Genomic DNA, 20,219 nt, shown 5'->3' on the forward strand with positions numbered 1-20,219 from the left:
GGACCCTCCTTTACACACCCATCCCTCCACAACGCTGGGCCCTCTTCCCCACCGTTCCTAGGGCCAACTTATTCTCTCTCTCCCTCCCAGGGCCTACTTTATCCTACATCCCCACATGCCCCTCTGGGCCTACCCCACCTCCCCTCCCCTCCCCTCATCCAGCACCTGCTCCTCTCCACAGGGACCCTTTCATCCAGCCCTACCTTCCCCCTTTAGCCTGGCCCGCCGCCCCTTCCATGTTTACCCTGCACCGTCCCGCATCTCTGCTTTTCTCCACCACAGAACTCTTTTCAAAGCCACTGAACCTTTTAGAAGGAGTGTGGTTACCCACAACTGTACATGGAGTGGGAGGCGGGACTGAGGAAGTGCAGGTTAAAGGAGGAGGAGGTGGGGCAGGATAAATGGGTCCCTGTGGGGCTGGGTAGGTCTAGAAGGACATGGTGCAGGTTCTCGGGTAAAGGGAGGGTGCAGGAAAGCAGAGAGGCGGGACTGGGGAGACGAGGACGTACAGGGTAAAAGGAAAGCAGAGAAGCAGAAGTGCAGGGTAAATTAAGGGGGTGTGGGGTCCATTCCACACCTTCCACTGGGCACCCTTTTTCCCCTCCTCAATGCCTCCTTTCCCCACATTAGGACCCTCCTTTACACACCCATCCCTCCACAACGCTGGGCCCTCTTCCCCACTGTTCCTAGGGCCAACTTATTCTCTCTCTCCCTCCCCAGGGCCCACTTTATCCTACCTCCCCACATGCCCCTCTGGACGTACCCCCGCTCCCCCTCCCCTCCCCTAGCACCTGCTCCTCTCCACAGGGACCCTTTCATCCAGCCCTACCTTCCCCCTTTAGCCTGGCCCGCCGCCCCTTCCTTTTTTACCCTGCACCGTCCCGCATCTCTGCTTTTCTCCACCACGGAACTCTTTTCATAGCCACTGAATCTTTTAGAAGGAGTTACCCACAACTGTACATGGAGATTACCTAACTACTTAGCTTATGTGCCGAAAGCAGGACTCGAACCCAGGCCCCCCAGCGCTGCAAAGGAAGCACTTAACCTCTAGGCCACTGCAGTTAGCTGGTATTCGGTGGAGCGGGGGGCCAGATGTTCTATCCTCGTTGGTTTCAGTGAACACGTTTCACAATGCAAAGGGGTATGCCCACAGGGGCATGCAGGAGAAAGATATATACGCCCAAAACCTACTCTCAGAAGCACAGCCCCAGTGGCTCAAGTGGTAGGTGCTGGGTCTCCCAATGCTGGAGCCCTGAGTTCTAATACAATGTCCGTTATGTCCTGGGGATTTAAAAAAAAAAAACGTTTTTTATTGAAAATGGGGATGCATTGCCCTGCGCAATCAGCCAACAGCTAACGCCCCTTCAATACCTGCGTTCCCCTAACAGTTGTGCCTTTCTTTTCTGCACTCTGGCCTTGGTAACACCCATACACAAGCTTGCCTCTCTGGCCCCAACTGACTGGAAAAAAACGAGGGGAAAAGGTGTAATCTACGGGTCATGGTTGATACCATAATTGCACTGGGACTCAAACAGGACACCTTCTCGTGGTGCTGTGAGGTGACCCACCGGCCCCTGCATAGCAAGCAAACCTGTATCAGCATCTCACCAGCAACGGAATGTGTCGCCTGCAGGCTACGCACAGGAGGCTGCAGTAGGTGCATTAACCCATTGGGCTGTCCACCCTCCTTCCTCTGGGAGCAGGAAACTGAATTTCCATGTTGCCTTTCTTTGGCACATTAGATCTAGCTTTCACCCCAATTCAGAGGATGTTTTGCTTCACAGAGAGATGATAATCATTGTGAGGTGTGAGCGACTAATAGCTAAGCAGGTCAGTTAAATCTTTGACTTTGTCATTGGGGTGTATTGATATGCGCAGTGCAGTCTTTTGCCCTGTGTTACTGCATGCTTTCATATTGCTGCTTGTTCATGATTCTTAAATGTAAACCTGGAGGGAAACGGGCAGAGGTCTGCGCCCTGCGTCCTCCACGCGTCCCTAACGCTCCCAAACGCGACCACAGCCCATACGGGCACAGCCCTATGTCCTATGCAGCCCCTCTGGTGCAGCCACCCACACAACTTAGGGTTAGGATCTGTGCTCTTGCACGTAGGCCTGGCCACCTAAGCCCCAGAAAGTGTCACAGCCTGCTTTGTAAACCTTAGTGACGTGGCCTAGGTGAAGATGATCTTGATGGAATACTCATGCCTTTTTCCTCCCAGAAGCCACCTGGGAGCATAGTAAAATGAAGGGGTGTTCCTACTCTGCTGCCCTCTGTTTACCCTTTGCCTAAGTGACATTAGTTCTGGGCTCTCCAGGCAAATGTATCCATCCGGGAGAGAGCTAGGAATAGGACGTCTCTTTCGGCAGGCACAGTGGGGAAGACTCAGAGAGCTGCATGCCTGAGACATCTTTCCTTGTCCCTCACTCATTGTTGTGTTCCCTAACTTCTAACTCTCTGCCAGGCCAGGCCCTGTTTCTTTTACTGCCAACCCCCCTGGCCCCTCGTCTTCCACCTACTTCCCGCTCTATTATGCCTTCTCCTTTTTTGCTCTCTTCTATGGCCCTTTGAAAAGGAATGCAGGCCCAGCTAAGCCTCATGAAGGAAATCTACCAACAAAAGATGCATTCCTCACTTGTGGGAGGTGCTGTGAGACGAGTAAGAAGGGCTGAAGGGGTGATTGGGTTGTTGAGTTGGGAAGCACCAGAGGCGTAGCCAGGATTGTCTAGCAAATGGGGCCTGAAGCCGATGTAGTTGGGACCACTGCACCGACAAACATATCTGTAAATGCCAACACAGAGCTGCTGAGTGGGCATTTACAGGTTTTGGGTGGGCCTTGGAAATTCAAAGGAAGGCAACATGGAAATTCAGTTTCCTGCTCTCAGAGGAAGGAGTGTCGACAGCCCAATGGGTTAATGCACCTACTGCAGCCTCCTATGTGTAGCCTGCAGGCGACACATTCAGTTGCTGGTGAGATGCTGATACAGATGTGCTTGCTATGCAGGGGCCGGTGGTCACTTCACAGCGCCTCGAGAAGGTGTCCTGTTTGAGTCGCAGTGCAAATATCTTATCAACCATGACCCGTAGATTACACTTTTTCCCCTCGTTTTTTCCAGTCAGTTGGGGCCAGAGAGACAAGCTTTTGTATGGGTGTTACCAAGGCCAGAGTGCAGGAAACAAAGGCACAACTGTCAGTAGGAATGCAGGTATCGAAGGGACATTAGCTGTTGGCTGATCGTGCAGGGCAATGCATACCCATTTTCAATAAAAAAAACATGTTTTTTAAAAACATGCCGCACACTGGATTAGAACTCAGGTCTCCAGCCTGCCAGGACCAAGCACTTACCGCTTGAGCCACTGGTGGCTGTGCTTCTGAGAGCAGCTTTTGGGCCTATTTATCTTTCGTCTGCATGCCCCTGTCAGCATACCCATTTGCATTGTGAAACATGTTCACTGCAGAAAATGGGGATAGAACATCTGGCCCCCCACTCCACCAAATACCAGCTAACTGCAATGGCCTAGAGGTTAAGTGCTTGCGTTACAGCGCAGGGGGCCTGGGTTCGAGTCCTGCTTTCTGCACATAAATGGATTAGTTGTGTAATCTCATTGTACACCTTCTAAAAGGTTCAGTGGTTATGAAAAGAGTTCCTTGGTAAAGGGGGGTGGGAGGCGGGACTGAGGAAGTGCAGGTTAAAGGAGGAGGAGGAGGTGGGGCAGGTTAAAGGGGGCGGTAGGGAGGCGGGACTGAGGAAGTGCAGGTTAAAGGAGGAGGAGGTGGGGCAGGTTAAAGGGGGCGGTAGGGCAGGATAAATGGGTCCCTGTGGGGCTGGGTAGGTCTAGAAGGACATGGTGCAGGTTCTCGGGTAAAGGGAGGGTGCAGGAAAGCAGAGAGGCGGGACTGGGGAGACGAGGACGTACAGGGTAAAAGGAAAGCAGAGAAGCAGAAGTGCAGGGTAAATTAAGGGGGTGTGGGGTCCATTCCACACCTTCCACTGGGCACCCTTTTTCCCCTCCTCAATGCCTCCTTTCCCCACATTAGGACCCTCCTTTACACACCCATCCCTCCACAACGCTGGGCCCTCTTCCCCACTGTTCCTAGGGCCAACTTATTCTCTCTCTCCCTCCCCAGGGCCCACTTTATCCTACCTCCCCACATGCCCCTCTGGACGTACCCCCGCTCCCCCTCCCCTCCCCTAGCTCCTCTCCACAGGGACCCTTTCATCCAGCCCTACCTTCCCCCTTTAGCCTGGCCCGCCGCCCCTTCCTTTTTTACCCTGCACCGTCCCGCATCTCTGCTTTTCTCCACCACGGAACTCTTTTCATAGCCACTGAATCTTTTAGAAGGAGTTACCCACAACTGTACATGGAGATTACCTAACTACTTAGCTTATGTGCCGAAAGCAGGACTCGAACCCAGGCCCCCCAGCGCTGCAAAGGAAGCACTTAACCTCTAGGCCACTGCAGTTAGCTGGTATTCGGTGGAGCGGGGGGCCAGATGTTCTATCCTCGTTGGTTTCAGTGAACACGTTTCACAATGCAAAGGGGTATGCCCACAGGGGCATGCAGGAGAAAGATATATACGCCCAAAACCTACTCTCAGAAGCACAGCCCCAGTGGCTCAAGTGGTAGGTGCTGGGTCTCCCAATGCTGGAGCCCTGAGTTATAATACAATGTCCGGTATGTCCTGGGGATTTAAAAAAAAAAAAACGTTTTTTATTGAAAATGGGGATGCATTGCCCTGCGCAATCAGCCAACAGCTAACGCCCCTTCAATACCTGCGTTCCCCTAACAGTTGTGCCTTTCTTTTCTGCACTCTGGCCTTGGTAACACCCATACACAAGCTTGCCTCTCTGGCCCCAACTGACTGGAAAAAAACGAGGGGAAAAGGTGTAATCTACGGGTCATGGTTGATACCATAATTGCACTGGGACTCAAACAGGACACCTTCTCGTGGTGCTGTGAGGTGACCCACCGGCCCCTGCATAGCAAGCAAACCTGTATCAGCATCTCACCAGCAACGGAATGTGTCGCCTGCAGGCTACGCACAGGAGGCTGCAGTAGGTGCATTAACCCATTGGGCTGTCCACCCTCCTTCCTCTGGGAGCAGGAAACTGAATTTCCATGTTGCCTTTCTTTGGCACATTAGATCTAGCTTTCACCCCAATTCAGAGGATGTTTTGCTTCACAGAGAGATGATAATCATTGTGAGGTGTGAGCGACTAATAGCTAAGCAGGTCAGTTAAATCTTTGACTTTGTCATTGGGGTGTATTGATATGCGCAGTGCAGTCTTTTGCCCTGTGTTACTGCATGCTTTCATATTGCTGCTTGTTCATGATTCTTAAATGTAAACCTGGAGGGAAACGGGCAGAGGTCTGCGCCCTGCGTCCTCCACGCGTCCCTAACGCTCCCAAACGCGACCACAGCCCATACGGGCACAGCCCTATGTCCTATGCAGCCCCTCTGGTGCAGCCACCCACACAACTTAGGGTTAGGATCTGTGCTCTTGCACGTAGGCCTGGCCACCTAAGCCCCAGAAAGTGTCACAGCCTGCTTTGTAAACCTTAGTGACGTGGCCTAGGTGAAGATGATCTTGATGGAATACTCATGCCTTTTTCCTCCCAGAAGCCACCTGGGAGCATAGTAAAATGAAGGGGTGTTCCTACTCTGCTGCCCTCTGTTTACCCTTTGCCTAAGTGACATTAGTTCTGGGCTCTCCAGGCAAATGTATCCATCCGGGAGAGAGCTAGGAATAGGACGTCTCTTTCGGCAGGCACAGTGGGGAAGACTCAGAGAGCTGCATGCCTGAGACATCTTTCCTTGTCCCTCACTCATTGTTGTGTTCCCTAACTTCTAACTCTCTGCCAGGCCAGGCCCTGTTTCTTTTACTGCCAACCCCCCTGGCCCCTCGTCTTCCACCTACTTCCCGCTCTATTATGCCTTCTCCTTTTTTGCTCTCTTCTATGGCCCTTTGAAAAGGAATGCAGGCCCAGCTAAGCCTCATGAAGGAAATCTACCAACAAAAGATGCATTCCTCACTTGTGGGAGGTGCTGTGAGACGAGTAAGAAGGGCTGAAGGGGTGATTGGGTTGTTGAGTTGGGAAGCACCAGAGGCGTAGCCAGGATTGTCTAGCAAATGGGGCCTGAAGCCGATGTAGTTGGGACCACTGCACCGACAAACATATCTGTAAATGCCAACACAGAGCTGCTGAGTGGGCATTTACAGGTTTTGGGTGGGCCTTGGAAATTCAAAGGAAGGCAACATGGAAATTCAGTTTCCTGCTCTCAGAGGAAGGAGTGTCGACAGCCCAATGGGTTAATGCACCTACTGCAGCCTCCTATGTGTAGCCTGCAGGCGACACATTCAGTTGCTGGTGAGATGCTGATACAGATGTGCTTGCTATGCAGGGGCCGGTGGTCACTTCACAGCGCCTCGAGAAGGTGTCCTGTTTGAGTCGCAGTGCAAATATCTTATCAACCATGACCCGTAGATTACACTTTTTCCCCTCGTTTTTTCCAGTCAGTTGGGGCCAGAGAGACAAGCTTTTGTATGGGTGTTACCAAGGCCAGAGTGCAGGAAACAAAGGCACAACTGTCAGTAGGAATGCAGGTATCGAAGGGACATTAGCTGTTGGCTGATCGTGCAGGGCAATGCATACCCATTTTCAATAAAAAAAACATGTTTTTTAAAAACATGCCGCACACTGGATTAGAACTCAGGTCTCCAGCCTGCCAGGACCAAGCACTTACCGCTTGAGCCACTGGTGGCTGCGCTTCTGAGAGCAGCTTTTGGGCCTATTTATCTTTCGTCTGCATGCCCCTGTCAGCATACCCATTTGCATTGTGAAACATGTTCACTGCAGAAAATGGGGATAGAACATCTGGCCCCCCACTCCACCAAATACCAGCTAACTGCAATGGCCTAGAGGTTAAGTGCTTGCGTTACAGCGCAGGGGGCCTGGGTTCGAGTCCTGCTTTCTGCACATAAATGGATTAGTTGTGTAATCTCATTGTACACCTTCTAAAAGGTTCAGTGGTTATGAAAAGAGTTCCTTGGTAAAGGGGGGTGGGAGGCGGGACTGAGGAAGTGCAGGTTAAAGGAGGAGGAGGAGGTGGGGCAGGTTAAAGGGGGCGGTAGGGAGGCGGGACTGAGGAAGTGCAGGTTAAAGGAGGAGGAGGTGGGGCAGGTTAAAGGGGGCGGTAGGGCAGGATAAATGGGTCCCTGTGGGGCTGGGTAGGTCTAGAAGGACATGGTGCAGGTTCTCGGGTAAAGGGAGGGTGCAGGAAAGCAGAGAGGCGGGACTGGGGAGACGAGGACGTACAGGGTAAAAGGGAAGCAGAAGTGCAGGGTAAATTAAGGGGGTGTGGGGTCCATTCCACACCTTCCACTGGGCACCCTTTTTCCCCTTTTTCCCCTCCTCAATGCCTCCTTTCCCCACATTAGGACCCTCCTTTACACACCCATCCCTCCACAACGCTGGGCCCTCTTCCCCACCGTTCCTAGGGCCAACTTATTCTCTCTCTCCCTCCCCAGGGCCCACTTTATCCTACCTCCCCACATGCCCCTCTGGACGTACCCCCGCTCCCCCTCCCCTCCCCTAGCTCCTCTCCACAGGGACCCTTTCATCCAGCCCTACCTTCCCCCTTTAGCCTGGCCCGCCGCCCCTTCCTTTTTTACCCTGCACCGTCCCGCATCTCTGCTTTTCTCCACCACGGAACTCTTTTCATAGCCACTGAATCTTTTAGAAGGAGTTACCCACAACTGTACATGGAGATTACCTAACTACTTAGCTTATGTGCCGAAAGCAGGACTCGAACCCAGGCCCCCCAGCGCTGCAAAGGAAGCACTTAACCTCTAGGCCACTGCAGTTAGCTGGTATTCGGTGGAGCGGGGGGCCAGATGTTCTATCCTCGTTGGTTTCAGTGAACACGTTTCACAATGCAAAGGGGTATGCCCACAGGGGCATGCAGGAGAAAGATATATACGCCCAAAACCTACTCTCAGAAGCACAGCCCCAGTGGCTCAAGTGGTAGGTGCTGGGTCTCCCAATGCTGGAGCCCTGAGTTCTAATACAATGTCCGGTATGTCCTGGGGATTTAAAAAAAAAAAAACGTTTTTTATTGAAAATGGGGATGCATTGCCCTGCGCAATCAGCCAACAGCTAACGCCCCTTCAATACCTGCGTTCCCCTAACAGTTGTGCCTTTCTTTTCTGCACTCTGGCCTTGGTAACACCCATACACAAGCTTGCCTCTCTGGCCCCAACTGACTGGAAAAAAACGAGGGGAAAAGGTGTAATCTACGGGTCATGGTTGATACCATAATTGCACTGGGACTCAAACAGGACACCTTCTCGTGGTGCTGTGAGGTGACCCACCGGCCCCTGCATAGCAAGCAAACCTGTATCAGCATCTCACCAGCAACGGAATGTGTCGCCTGCAGGCTACGCACAGGAGGCTGCAGTAGGTGCATTAACCCATTGGGCTGTCCACCCTCCTTCCTCTGGGAGCAGGAAACTGAATTTCCATGTTGCCTTTCTTTGGCACATTAGATCTAGCTTTCACCCCAATTCAGAGGATGTTTTGCTTCACAGAGAGATGATAATCATTGTGAGGTGTGAGCGACTAATAGCTAAGCAGGTCAGTTAAATCTTTGACTTTGTCATTGGGGTGTATTGATATGCGCAGTGCAGTCTTTTGCCCTGTGTTACTGCATGCTTTCATATTGCTGCTTGTTCATGATTCTTAAATGTAAACCTGGAGGGAAACGGGCAGAGGTCTGCGCCCTGCGTCCTCCACGCGTCCCTAACGCTCCCAAACGCGACCACGCGACCACAGCCCATACGGGCACAGCCCTATGTCCTATGCAGCCCCTCTGGTGCAGCCACCCACACAACTTAGGGTTAGGATCTGTGCTCTTGCACGTAGGCCTGGCCACCTAAGCCCCAGAAAGTGTCACAGCCTGCTTTGTAAACCTTAGTGACGTGGCCTAGGTGAAGATGATCTTGATGGAATACTCATGCCTTTTTCCTCCCAGAAGCCACCTGGGAGCATAGTAAAATGAAGGGGTGTTCCTACTCTGCTGCCCTCTGTTTACCCTTTGCCTAAGTGACATTAGTTCTGGGCTCTCCAGGCAAATGTATCCATCCGGGAGAGAGCTAGGAATAGGACGTCTCTTTCGGCAGGCACAGTGGGGAAGACTCAGAGAGCTGCATGCCTGAGACATCTTTCCTTGTCCCTCACTCATTGTTGTGTTCCCTAACTTCTAACTCTCTGCCAGGCCAGGCCCTGTTTCTTTTACTGCCAACCCCCCTGGCCCCTCGTCTTCCACCTACTTCCCGCTCTATTATGCCTTCTCCTTTTTTGCTCTCTTCTATGGCCCTTTGAAAAGGAATGCAGGCCCAGCTAAGCCTCATGAAGGAAATCTACCAACAAAAGATGCATTCCTCACTTGTGGGAGGTGCTGTGAGACGAGTAAGAAGGGCTGAAGGGGTGATTGGGTTGTTGAGTTGGGAAGCACCAGAGGCGTAGCCAGGATTGTCTAGCAAATGGGGCCTGAAGCCGATGTAGTTGGGACCACTGCACCGACAAACATATCTGTAAATGCCAACACAGAGCTGCTGAGTGGGCATTTACAGGTTTTGGGTGGGCCTTGGAAATTCAAAGGAAGGCAACATGGAAATTCAGTTTCCTGCTCTCAGAGGAAGGAGTGTCGACAGCCCAATGGGTTAATGCACCTACTGCAGCCTCCTATGTGTAGCCTGCAGGCGACACATTCAGTTGCTGGTGAGATGCTGATACAGATGTGCTTGCTATGCAGGGGCCGGTGGTCACTTCACAGCGCCTCGAGAAGGTGTCCTGTTTGAGTCGCAGTGCAAATATCTTATCAACCATGACCCGTAGATTACACTTTTTCCCCTCGTTTTTTCCAGTCAGTTGGGGCCAGAGAGACAAGCTTTTGTATGGGTGTTACCAAGGCCAGAGTGCAGGAAACAAAGGCACAACTGTCAGTAGGAATGCAGGTATCGAAGGGACATTAGCTGTTGGCTGATCGTGCAGGGCAATGCATACCCATTTTCAATAAAAAAAACATGTTTTTTAAAAACATGCCGCACACTGGATTAGAACTCAGGTCTCCAGCCTGCCAGGACCAAGCACTTACCGCTTGAGCCACTGGTGGCTGCGCTTCTGAGAACAGCTTTTGGCCCTATTTATCTTTCGTCTGCATGCCCCTGTCAGCATACCCATTTGCATTGTGAAACATGTTCACTGCAGAAAATGGGGATAGAACATCTGGCCCCCCACTCCACCAAATACCAGCTAACTGCAATGGCCTAGAGGTTAAGTGCTTGCGTTACAGCGCAGGGGGCCTGGGTTCGAGTCCTGCTTTCCGCACATAAATGGATTAGTTGTGTAATCTCATTGTACACCTTCTAAAAGGTTCAGTGGTTATGAAAAGAGTTCCTTGGTAAAGGGGGGTGGGAGGCGGGACTGAGGAAGTGCAGGTTAAAGGAGGAGGAGGAGGTGGGGCAGGTTAAAGGGGGCGGTAGGGAGGCGGGACTGAGGAAGTGCAGGTTAAAGGAGGAGGAGGAGGTGGGGCAGGTTAAAGGGGGCGGTAGGGCAGGATAAATGGGTCCCTGTGGGGCTGGGTAGGTCTAGAAGGACATGGTGCAGGTTCTCGGGTAAAGGGAGGGTGCAGGAAAGCAGAGAGGCGGGACTGGGGAGACGAGGACGTACAGGGTAAAAGGGAAGCAGAAGTGCAGGGTAAATTAAGGGGGTGTGGGGTCCATTCCACACCTTCCACTGGGCACCCTTTTTCCCCTCCTCAATGCCTCCTTTCCCCACATTAGGACCCTCCTTTACACACCCATCCCTCCACAACGCTGGGCCCTCTTCCCCACCGTTCCTAGGGCCAACTTATTCTCTCTCTCCCTCCCCAGGGCCCACTTTATCCTACCTCCCCACATGCCCCTCTGGACGTACCCCCGCTCCCCCTCCCCTCCCCTAGCTCCTCTCCACAGGGACCCTTTCATCCAGCCCTACCTTCCCCCTTTAGCCTGGCCCGCCGCCCCTTCCTTTTTTACCCTGCACCGTCCCGCATCTCTGCTTTTCTCCACCACGGAACTCTTTTCATAGCCACTGAATCTTTTAGAAGGAGTTACCCACAACTGTACATGGAGATTACCTAACTACTTAGCTTATGTGCCGAAAGCAGGACTCGAACCCAGGCCCCCCAGCGCTGCAAAGGAAGCACTTAACCTCTAGGCCACTGCAGTTAGCTGGTATTCGGTGGAGCGGGGGGCCAGATGTTCTATCCTCGTTGGTTTCAGTGAACACGTTTCACAATGCAAAGGGGTATGCCCACAGGGGCATGCAGGAGAAAGATATATACGCCCAAAACCTACTCTCAGAAGCACAGCCCCAGTGGCTCAAGTGGTAGGTGCTGGGTCTCCCAATGCTGGAGCCCTGAGTTCTAATACAATGTCCGGTATGTCCTGGGGATTTAAAAAAAAAAAAACGTTTTTTATTGAAAATGGGGATGCATTGCCCTGCGCAATCAGCCAACAGCTAACGCCCCTTCAATACCTGCGTTCCCCTAACAGTTGTGCCTTTCTTTTCTGCACTCTGGCCTTGGAAACACCCATACACAAGCTTGCCTCTCTGGCCCCAACTGACTGGAAAAAAACGAGGGGAAAAGGTGTAATCTACGGGTCATGGTTGATACCATAATTGCACTGGGACTCAAACAGGACACCTTCTCGTGGTGCTGTGAGGTGACCCACCGGCCCCTGCATAGCAAGCAAACCTGTATCAGCATCTCACCAGCAACGGAATGTGTCGCCTGCAGGCTACGCACAGGAGGCTGCAGTAGGTGCATTAACCCATTGGGCTGTCCACCCTCCTTCCTCTGGGAGCAGGAAACTGAATTTCCATGTTGCCTTTCTTTGGCACATTAGATCTAGCTTTCACCCCAATTCAGAGGATGTTTTGCTTCACAGAGAGATGATAATCATTGTGAGGTGTGAGCGACTAATAGCTAAGCAGGTCAGTTAAATCTTTGACTTTGTCATTGGGGTGTATTGATATGCGCAGTGCAGTCTTTTGCCCTTTTTTTCTGCATGCTTTCATATTGCTGCTTGTTCATGATTCTTAAATGTAAACCTGGAGGGAAACGGGCAGAGGTCTGCGCCCTGCGTCCTCCACGCGTCCCTAACGCTCCCAAACGCGACCACAGCCCATACGGGCACAGCCCTATGTCCTATGCAGCCCCTCTGGTGCAGCCACCCACACAACTTAGGGTTAGGATCTGTGCTCTTGCACGTAGGCCTGGCCACCTAAGCCCCAGAAAGTGTCACAGCCTGCTTTGTAAACCTTAGTGACGTGGCCTAGGTGAAGATGATCTTGATGGAATACTCATGCCTTTTTCCTCCCAGAAGCCACCTGGGAGCATAGTAAAATGAAGGGGTGTTCCTACTCTGCTGCCCTCTGTTTACCCTTTGCCTAAGTGACATTAGTTCTGGGCTCTCCAGGCAAATGTATCCATCCGGGAGAGAGCTAGGAATAGGACGTCTCTTTCGGCAGGCACAGTGGGGAAGACTCAGAGAGCTGCATGCCTGAGACATCTTTCCTTGTCCCTCACTCATTGTTGTGTTCCCTAACTTCTAACTCTCTGCCAGGCCAGGCCCTGTTTCTTTTACTGCCAACCCCCCTGGCCCCTCGTCTTCCACCTACTTCCCGCTCTATTATGCCTTCTCCTTTTTTGCTCTCTTCTATGGCCCTTTGAAAAGGAATGCAGGCCCAGCTAAGCCTCATGAAGGAAATCTACCAACAAAAGATGCATTCCTCACTTGTGGGAGGTGCTGTGAGACGAGTAAGAAGGGCTGAAGGGGTGATTGGGTTGTTGAGTTGGGAAGCACCAGAGGCGTAGCCAGGATTGTCTAGCAAATGGGGCCTGAAGCCGATGTAGTTGGGACCACTGCACCGACAAACATATCTGTAAATGCCAACACAGAGCTGCTGAGTGGGCATTTACAGGTTTTGGGTGGGCCTTGGAAATTCAAAGGAAGGCAACATGGAAATTCAGTTTCCTGCTCTCAGAGGAAGGAGTGTCGACAGCCCAATGGGTTAATGCACCTACTGCAGCCTCCTATGTGTAGCCTGCAGGCGACACATTCAGTTGCTGGTGAGATGCTGATACAGATGTGCTTGCTATGCAGGGGCCGGTGGTCACTTCACAGCGCCTCGAGAAGGTGTCCTGTTTGAGTCGCAGTGCAAATATCTTATCAACCATGACCCGTAGATTACACTTTTTCCCCTCGTTTTTTCCAGTCAGTTGGGGCCAGAGAGACAAGCTTTTGTATGGGTGTTACCAAGGCCAGAGTGCAGGAAACAAAGGCACAACTGTCAGTAGGAATGCAGGTATCGAAGGGACATTAGCTGTTGGCTGATCGTGCAGGGCAATGCATACCCATTTTCAATAAAAAAAACATGTTTTTTAAAAACATGCCGCACACTGGATTAGAACTCAGGTCTCCAGCCTGCCAGGACCAAGCACTTACCGCTTGAGCCACTGGTGGCTGCGCTTCTGAGAGCAGCTTTTGGGCCTATTTATCTTTCGTCTGCATGCCCCTGTCAGCATACCCATTTGCATTGTGAAACATGTTCACTGCAGAAAATGGGGATAGAACATCTGGCCCCCCACTCCACCAAATACCAGCTAACTGCAATGGCCTAGAGGTTAAGTGCTTGCGTTACAGCGCAGGGGGCCTGGGTTTGAGTCCTGCTTTCCGCACATAAATGGATTAGTTGTGTAATCTCATTGTACACCTTCTAAAAGGTTCAGTGGTTATGAAAAGAGTTCCTTGGTAAAGGGGGGTGGGAGGCGGGACTGAGGAAGTGCAGGGTTAAAGGAGGAGGTGGGGCAGGTTAAAGGGGGCGGTAGGGAGGCGGGACTGAGGAAGTGCAGGTTAAAGGAGGAGGAGGTGGGGCAGGTTAAAGGGGGCGGTAGGGCAGGATAAATGGGTCCCTGTGGGGCTGGGTAGGTCTAGAAGGACATGGTGCAGGTTCTCGGGTAAAGGGAGGGTGCAGGAAAGCAGAGAGGCGGGACTGGGGAGACGAGGACGTACAGGGTAAAAGGGAAGCAGAAGTGCAGGGTAAATTAAGGGGGTGTGGGGTCCATTCCACACCTTCCACTGGGCACCCTTTTTCCCCTTTTTCCCCTCCTCAATGCCTCCTTTCCCCACATTAGGACCCTCCTTTACACACCCATCCCTCCACAACGCTGGGCCCTCTTCCCCACCGTTCCTAGGTCCAACTTATTCTCTCTCTCCCTCCCCAGGGCCCACTTTATCCTACCTCCCCACATGCCCCTCTGGACGTACCCCCGCTCCCCCTCCCCTCCCCTAGCTCCTCTCCACAGGGACCCTTTCATCCAGCCCTACCTTCCCCCTTTAGCCTGGCCCGCCGCCCCTTCCTTTTTTACCCTGCACCGTCCCGCATCTCTGCTTTTCTCCACCACGGAACTCTTTTCATAGCCACTGAATCTTTTAGAAGGAGTTACCCACAACTGTACATGGAGATTACCTAACTACTTAGCTTATGTGCCGAAAGCAGGACTCGAACCCAGGCCCCCCAGCGCTGCAAAGGAAGCACTTAACCTCTAGGCCACTGCAGTTAGCTGGTATTCGGTGGAGCGGGGGGCCAGATGTTCTATCCTCGTTGGTTTCAGTGAACACGTTTCACAATGCAAAGGGGTATGCCCACAGGGGCATGCAGGAGAAAGATATATACGCCCAAAACCTACTCTCAGAAGCACAGCCCCAGTGGCTCAAGTGGTAGGTGCTGGGTCTCCCAATGCTGGAGCCCTGAGTTCTAATACAATGTCCGGTATGTCCTGGGGATTTAAAAAAAAAAAAACGTTTTTTATTGAAAATGGGGATGCATTGCCCTGCGCAATCAGCCAACAGCTAACGCCCCTTCAATACCTGCGTTCCCCTAACAGTTGTGCCTTTCTTTTCTGCACTCTGGCCTTGGAAACACCCATACACAAGCTTGCCTCTCTGGCCCCAACTGACTGGAAAAAAACGAGGGGAAAAGGTGTAATCTACGGGTCATGGTTGATACCATAATTGCACTGGGACTCAAACAGGACACCTTCTCGTGGTGCTGTGAGGTGACCCACCGGCCCCTGCATAGCAAGCAAACCTGTATCAGCATCTCACCAGCAACGGAATGTGTCGCCTGCAGGCTACGCACAGGAGGCTGCAGTAGGTGCATTAACCCATTGGGCTGTCCACCCTCCTTCCTCTGGGAGCAGGAAACTGAATTTCCATGTTGCCTTTCTTTGGCACATTAGATCTAGCTTTCACCCCAATTCAGAGGATGTTTTGCTTCACAGAGAGATGATAATCATTGTGAGGTGTGAGCGACTAATAGCTAAGCAGGTCAGTTAAATCTTTGACTTTGTCATTGGGGTGTATTGATATGCGCAGTGCAGTCTTTTGCCCTGTGTTACTGCATGCTTTCATATTGCTGCTTGTTCATGATTCTTAAATGTAAACCTGGAGGGAAACGGGCAGAGGTCTGCGCCCTGCGTCCTCCACGCGTCCCTAACGCTCCCAAACGCGACCACAGCCCATACGGGCACAGCCCTATGTCCTATGCAGCCCCTCTGGTGCAGCCACCCACACAACTTAGGGTTAGGATCTGTGCTCTTGCACGTAGGCCTGGCCACCTAAGCCCCAGAAAGTGTCACAGCCTGCTTTGTAAACCTTAGTGACGTGGCCTAGGTGAAGATGATCTTGATGGAATACTCATGCCTTTTTCCTCCCAGAAGCCACCTGGGAGCATAGTAAAATGAAGGGGTGTTCCTACTCTGCTGCCCTCTGTTTACCCTTTGCCTAAGTGACATTAGTTCTGGGCTCTCCAGGCAAATGTATCCATCCGGGAGAGAGCTAGGAATAGGACGTCTCTTTCGGCAGGCACAGTGGGGAAGACTCAGAGAGCTGCATGCCTGAGACATCTTTCCTTGTCCCTCACTCATTGTTGTGTTCCCTAACTTCTAACTCTCTGCCAGGCCAGGCCCTGTTTCTTTTACTGCCAACCCCCCTGGCCCCTCGTCTTCCACCTACTTCCCGCTCTATTATGCCTTCTCCTTTTTTGCTCTCTTCTATGGCCCTTTGAAAAGGAATGCAGGCCCAGCTAAGCCTCATGAAGGAAATCTACCAACAAAAGATGCATTCCTCACTTGTGGGAGGTGCTGTGAGACGAGTAAGAAGGGCTGAAGGGGTGATTGGGTTGTTGAGTTGGGAAGCACCAGAGGCGTAGCCAGGATTGTCTAGCAAATGGGGCCTGAAGCCGATGTAGTTGGGACCACTGCACCGACAAACATATCTGTAAATGCCAACACAGAGCTGCTGAGTGGGCATTTACAGGTTTTGGGTGGGCCTTGGAAATTCAAAGGAAGGCAACATGGAAATTCAGTTTCCTGCTCTCAGAGGAAGGAGTGTCGACAGCCCAATGGGTTAATGCACCTACTGCAGCCTCCTATGTGTAGCCTGCAGGCGACACATTCAGTTGCTGGTGAGATGCTGATACAGATGTGCTTGCTATGCAGGGGCCGGTGGTCACTTCACAGCGCCTCGAGAAGGTGTCCTGTTTGAGTCGCAGTGCAAATATCTTATCAACCATGACCCGTAGATTACACTTTTTCCCCTCGTTTTTTCCAGTCAGTTGGGGCCAGAGAGACAAGCTTTTGTATGGGTGTTACCAAGGCCAGAGTGCAGGAAACAAAGGCACAACTGTCAGTAGGAATGCAGGTATCGAAGGGACATTAGCTGTTGGCTGATCGTGCAGGGCAATGCATACCCATTTTCAATAAAAAAAACATGTTTTTTAAAAACATGCCGCACACTGGATTAGAACTCAGGTCTCCAGCCTGCCAGGACCAAGCACTTACCGCTTGAGCCACTGGTGGCTGCGCTTCTGAGAGCAGCTTTTGGGCCTATTTATCTTTCGTCTGCATGCCCCTGTCAGCATACCCATTTGCATTGTGAAACATGTTCACTGCAGAAAATGGGGATAGAACATCTGGCCCCCCACTCCACCAAATACCAGCTAACTGCAATGGCCTAGAGGTTAAGTGCTTGCGTTACAGCGCAGGGGGCCTGGGTTCGAGTCCTGCTTTCTGCACATAAATGGATTAGTTGTGTAATCTCATTGTACACCTTCTAAAAGGTTCAGTGGTTATGAAAAGAGTTCCTTGGTAAAGGGGGGTGGGAGGCGGGACTGAGGAAGTGCAGGTTAAAGGAGGAGGAGGAGGAGGAGGTGGGGCAGGTTAAAGGGGGCAGTAGGGAGGCGGGACTGAGGAAGTGCAGGTTAAAGGAGGAGGAGGAGGTGGGGCAGGTTAAAGGGGGCGGTAGGGCAGGATAAATGGGTCCCTGTGGGGCTGGGTAGGTCTAGAAGGACATGGTGCAGGTTCTCGGGTAAAGGGAGGGTGCAGGAAAGCAGAGAGGTGGGACTGGGGAGACGAGGACGTACAGGGTTAAAGGAAAGCAGAGAGGCAGTGCAGGGTAAATTAAGGGGGTGTGGGGTACATTCCACACCTTCCACTGGGCACCCTTTTCCCCTCCTCAGTGCCTCCTTTCCCCACATTAGGACCCTCCTTTACACACCCATCCCTCCACAACGCTGGGCCCTCTTCCCCACCGTTCCTAGGGCCAACTTATTCTCTCTCTCCCTCCCAGGGCCTACTTTATCCTACATCCCCACATGCCCCTCTGGGCCTACCCCACCTCCCCTCCCCTCCCCTCATCCAGCACCTGCTCCTCTCCACAGGGACCCTTTCATCCAGCCCTACCTTCCCCCTTTAGCCTGGCCCGCCGCCCCTTCCATGTTTACCCTGCACCGTCCCGCATCTCTGCTTTTCTCCACCACAGAACTCTTTTCAAAGCCACTGAACCTTTTAGAAGGAGTGTGGTTACCCACAACTGTACATGGAGTGGGAGGCGGGACTGAGGAAGTGCAGGTTAAAGGAGGAGGAGGTGGGGCAGGATAAATGGGTCCCTGTGGGGTGGGGCTGGGTAGGTCTAGAAGGACATGGTGCAGGTTCTCGGGTAAAGGGAGGGTGCAGGAAAGCAGAGAGGCGGGACTGGGGAGACGAGGACGTACAGGGTAAAAGGAAAGCAGAGAAGCAGAAGTGCAGGGTAAATTAAGGGGGTGTGGGGTCCATTCCACACCTTCCACTGGGCACCCTTTTTCCCCTCCTCAATGCCTCCTTTCCCCACATTAGGACCCTCCTTTACACACCCATCCCTCCACAACGCTGGGCCCTCTTCCCCACTGTTCCTAGGGCCAACTTATTCTCTCTCTCCCTCCCCAGGGCCCACTTTATCCTACCTCCCCACATGCCCCTCTGGACGTACCCCCGCTCCCCCTCCCCTCCCCTAGCTCCTCTCCACAGGGACCCTTTCATCCAGCCCTACCTTCCCCCTTTAGCCTGGCCCGCCGCCCCTTCCTTTTTTACCCTGCACCGTCCCGCATCTCTGCTTTTCTCCACCACGGAACTCTTTTCATAGCCACTGAATCTTTTAGAAGGAGTGTGGTTACCCACAACTGTACATGGAGATTACCTAACTACTTAGCTTATGTGCCGAAAGCAGGACTCGAACCCAGGCCCCCCAGCGCTGCAAAGGAAGCACTTAACCTCTAGGCCACTGCAGTTAGCTGGTATTCGGTGGAGCGGGGGGCCAGATGTTCTATCCTCGTTGGTTTCAGTGAACACGTTTCACAATGCAAAGGGGTATGCCCACAGGGGCATGCAGGAGAAAGATATATACGCCCAAAACCTACTCTCAGAAGCACAGCCCCAGTGGCTCAAGTGGTAGGTGCTGGGTCTCCCAATGCTGGAGCCCTGAGTTCTAATACAATGTCCGGTATGTCCTGGGGATTTAAAAAAAAAAAAACGTTTTTTATTGAAAATGGGGATGCATTGCCCTGCGCAATCAGCCAACAGCTAACGCCCCTTCAATACCTGCGTTCCCCTAACAGTTGTGCCTTTCTTTTCTGCACTCTGGCCTTGGAAACACCCATACACAAGCTTGCCTCTCTGGCCCCAACTGACTGGAAAAAAACGAGGGGAAAAGGTGTAATCTACGGGTCATGGTTGATACCATAATTGCACTGGGACTCAAACAGGACACCTTCTCGTGGTGCTGTGAGGTGACCCACCGGCCCCTGCATAGCAAGCAAACCTGTATCAGCATCTCACCAGCAACGGAATGTGTCGCCTGCAGGCTACGCACAGGAGGCTGCAGTAGGTGCATTAACCCATTGGGCTGTCCACCCTCCTTCCTCTGGGAGCAGGAAACTGAATTTCCATGTTGCCTTTCTTTGGCACATTAGATCTAGCTTTCACCCCAATTCAGAGGATGTTTTGCTTCACAGAGAGATGATAATCATTGTGAGGTGTGAGCGACTAATAGCTAAGCAGGTCAGTTAAATCTTTGACTTTGTCATTGGGGTGTATTGATATGCGCAGTGCAGTCTTTTGCCCTTTTTTTCTGCATGCTTTCATATTGCTGCTTGTTCATGATTCTTAAATGTAAACCTGGAGGGAAACGGGCAGAGGTCTGCGCCCTGCGTCCTCCACGCGTCCCTAACGCTCCCAAACGCGACCACAGCCCATACGGGCACAGCCCTATGTCCTATGCAGCCCCTCTGGTGCAGCCACCCACACAACTTAGGGTTAGGATCTGTGCTCTTGCACGTAGGCCTGGCCACCTAAGCCCCAGAAAGTGTCACAGCCTGCTTTGTAAACCTTAGTGACGTGGCCTAGGTGAAGATGATCTTGATGGAATACTCATGCCTTTTTCCTCCCAGAAGCCACCTGGGAGCATAGTAAAATGAAGGGGTGTTCCTACTCTGCTGCCCTCTGTTTACCCTTTGCCTAAGTGACATTAGTTCTGGGCTCTCCAGGCAAATGTATCCATCCGGGAGAGAGCTAGGAATAGGACGTCTCTTTCGGCAGGCACAGTGGGGAAGACTCAGAGAGCTGCATGCCTGAGACATCTTTCCTTGTCCCTCACTCATTGTTGTGTTCCCTAACTTCTAACTCTCTGCCAGGCCAGGCCCTGTTTCTTTTACTGCCAACCCCCCTGGCCCCTCGTCTTCCACCTACTTCCCGCTCTATTATGCCTTCTCCTTTTTTGCTCTCTTCTATGGCCCT

This window comes from Ambystoma mexicanum, chromosome 2p (assembly GCF_040938575.1).
Source record: "Ambystoma mexicanum isolate Mex_15411 chromosome 2p, UKY_AmexF1_1, whole genome shotgun sequence".
NCBI lineage: Eukaryota > Metazoa > Chordata > Amphibia > Caudata > Ambystomatidae > Ambystoma > Ambystoma mexicanum.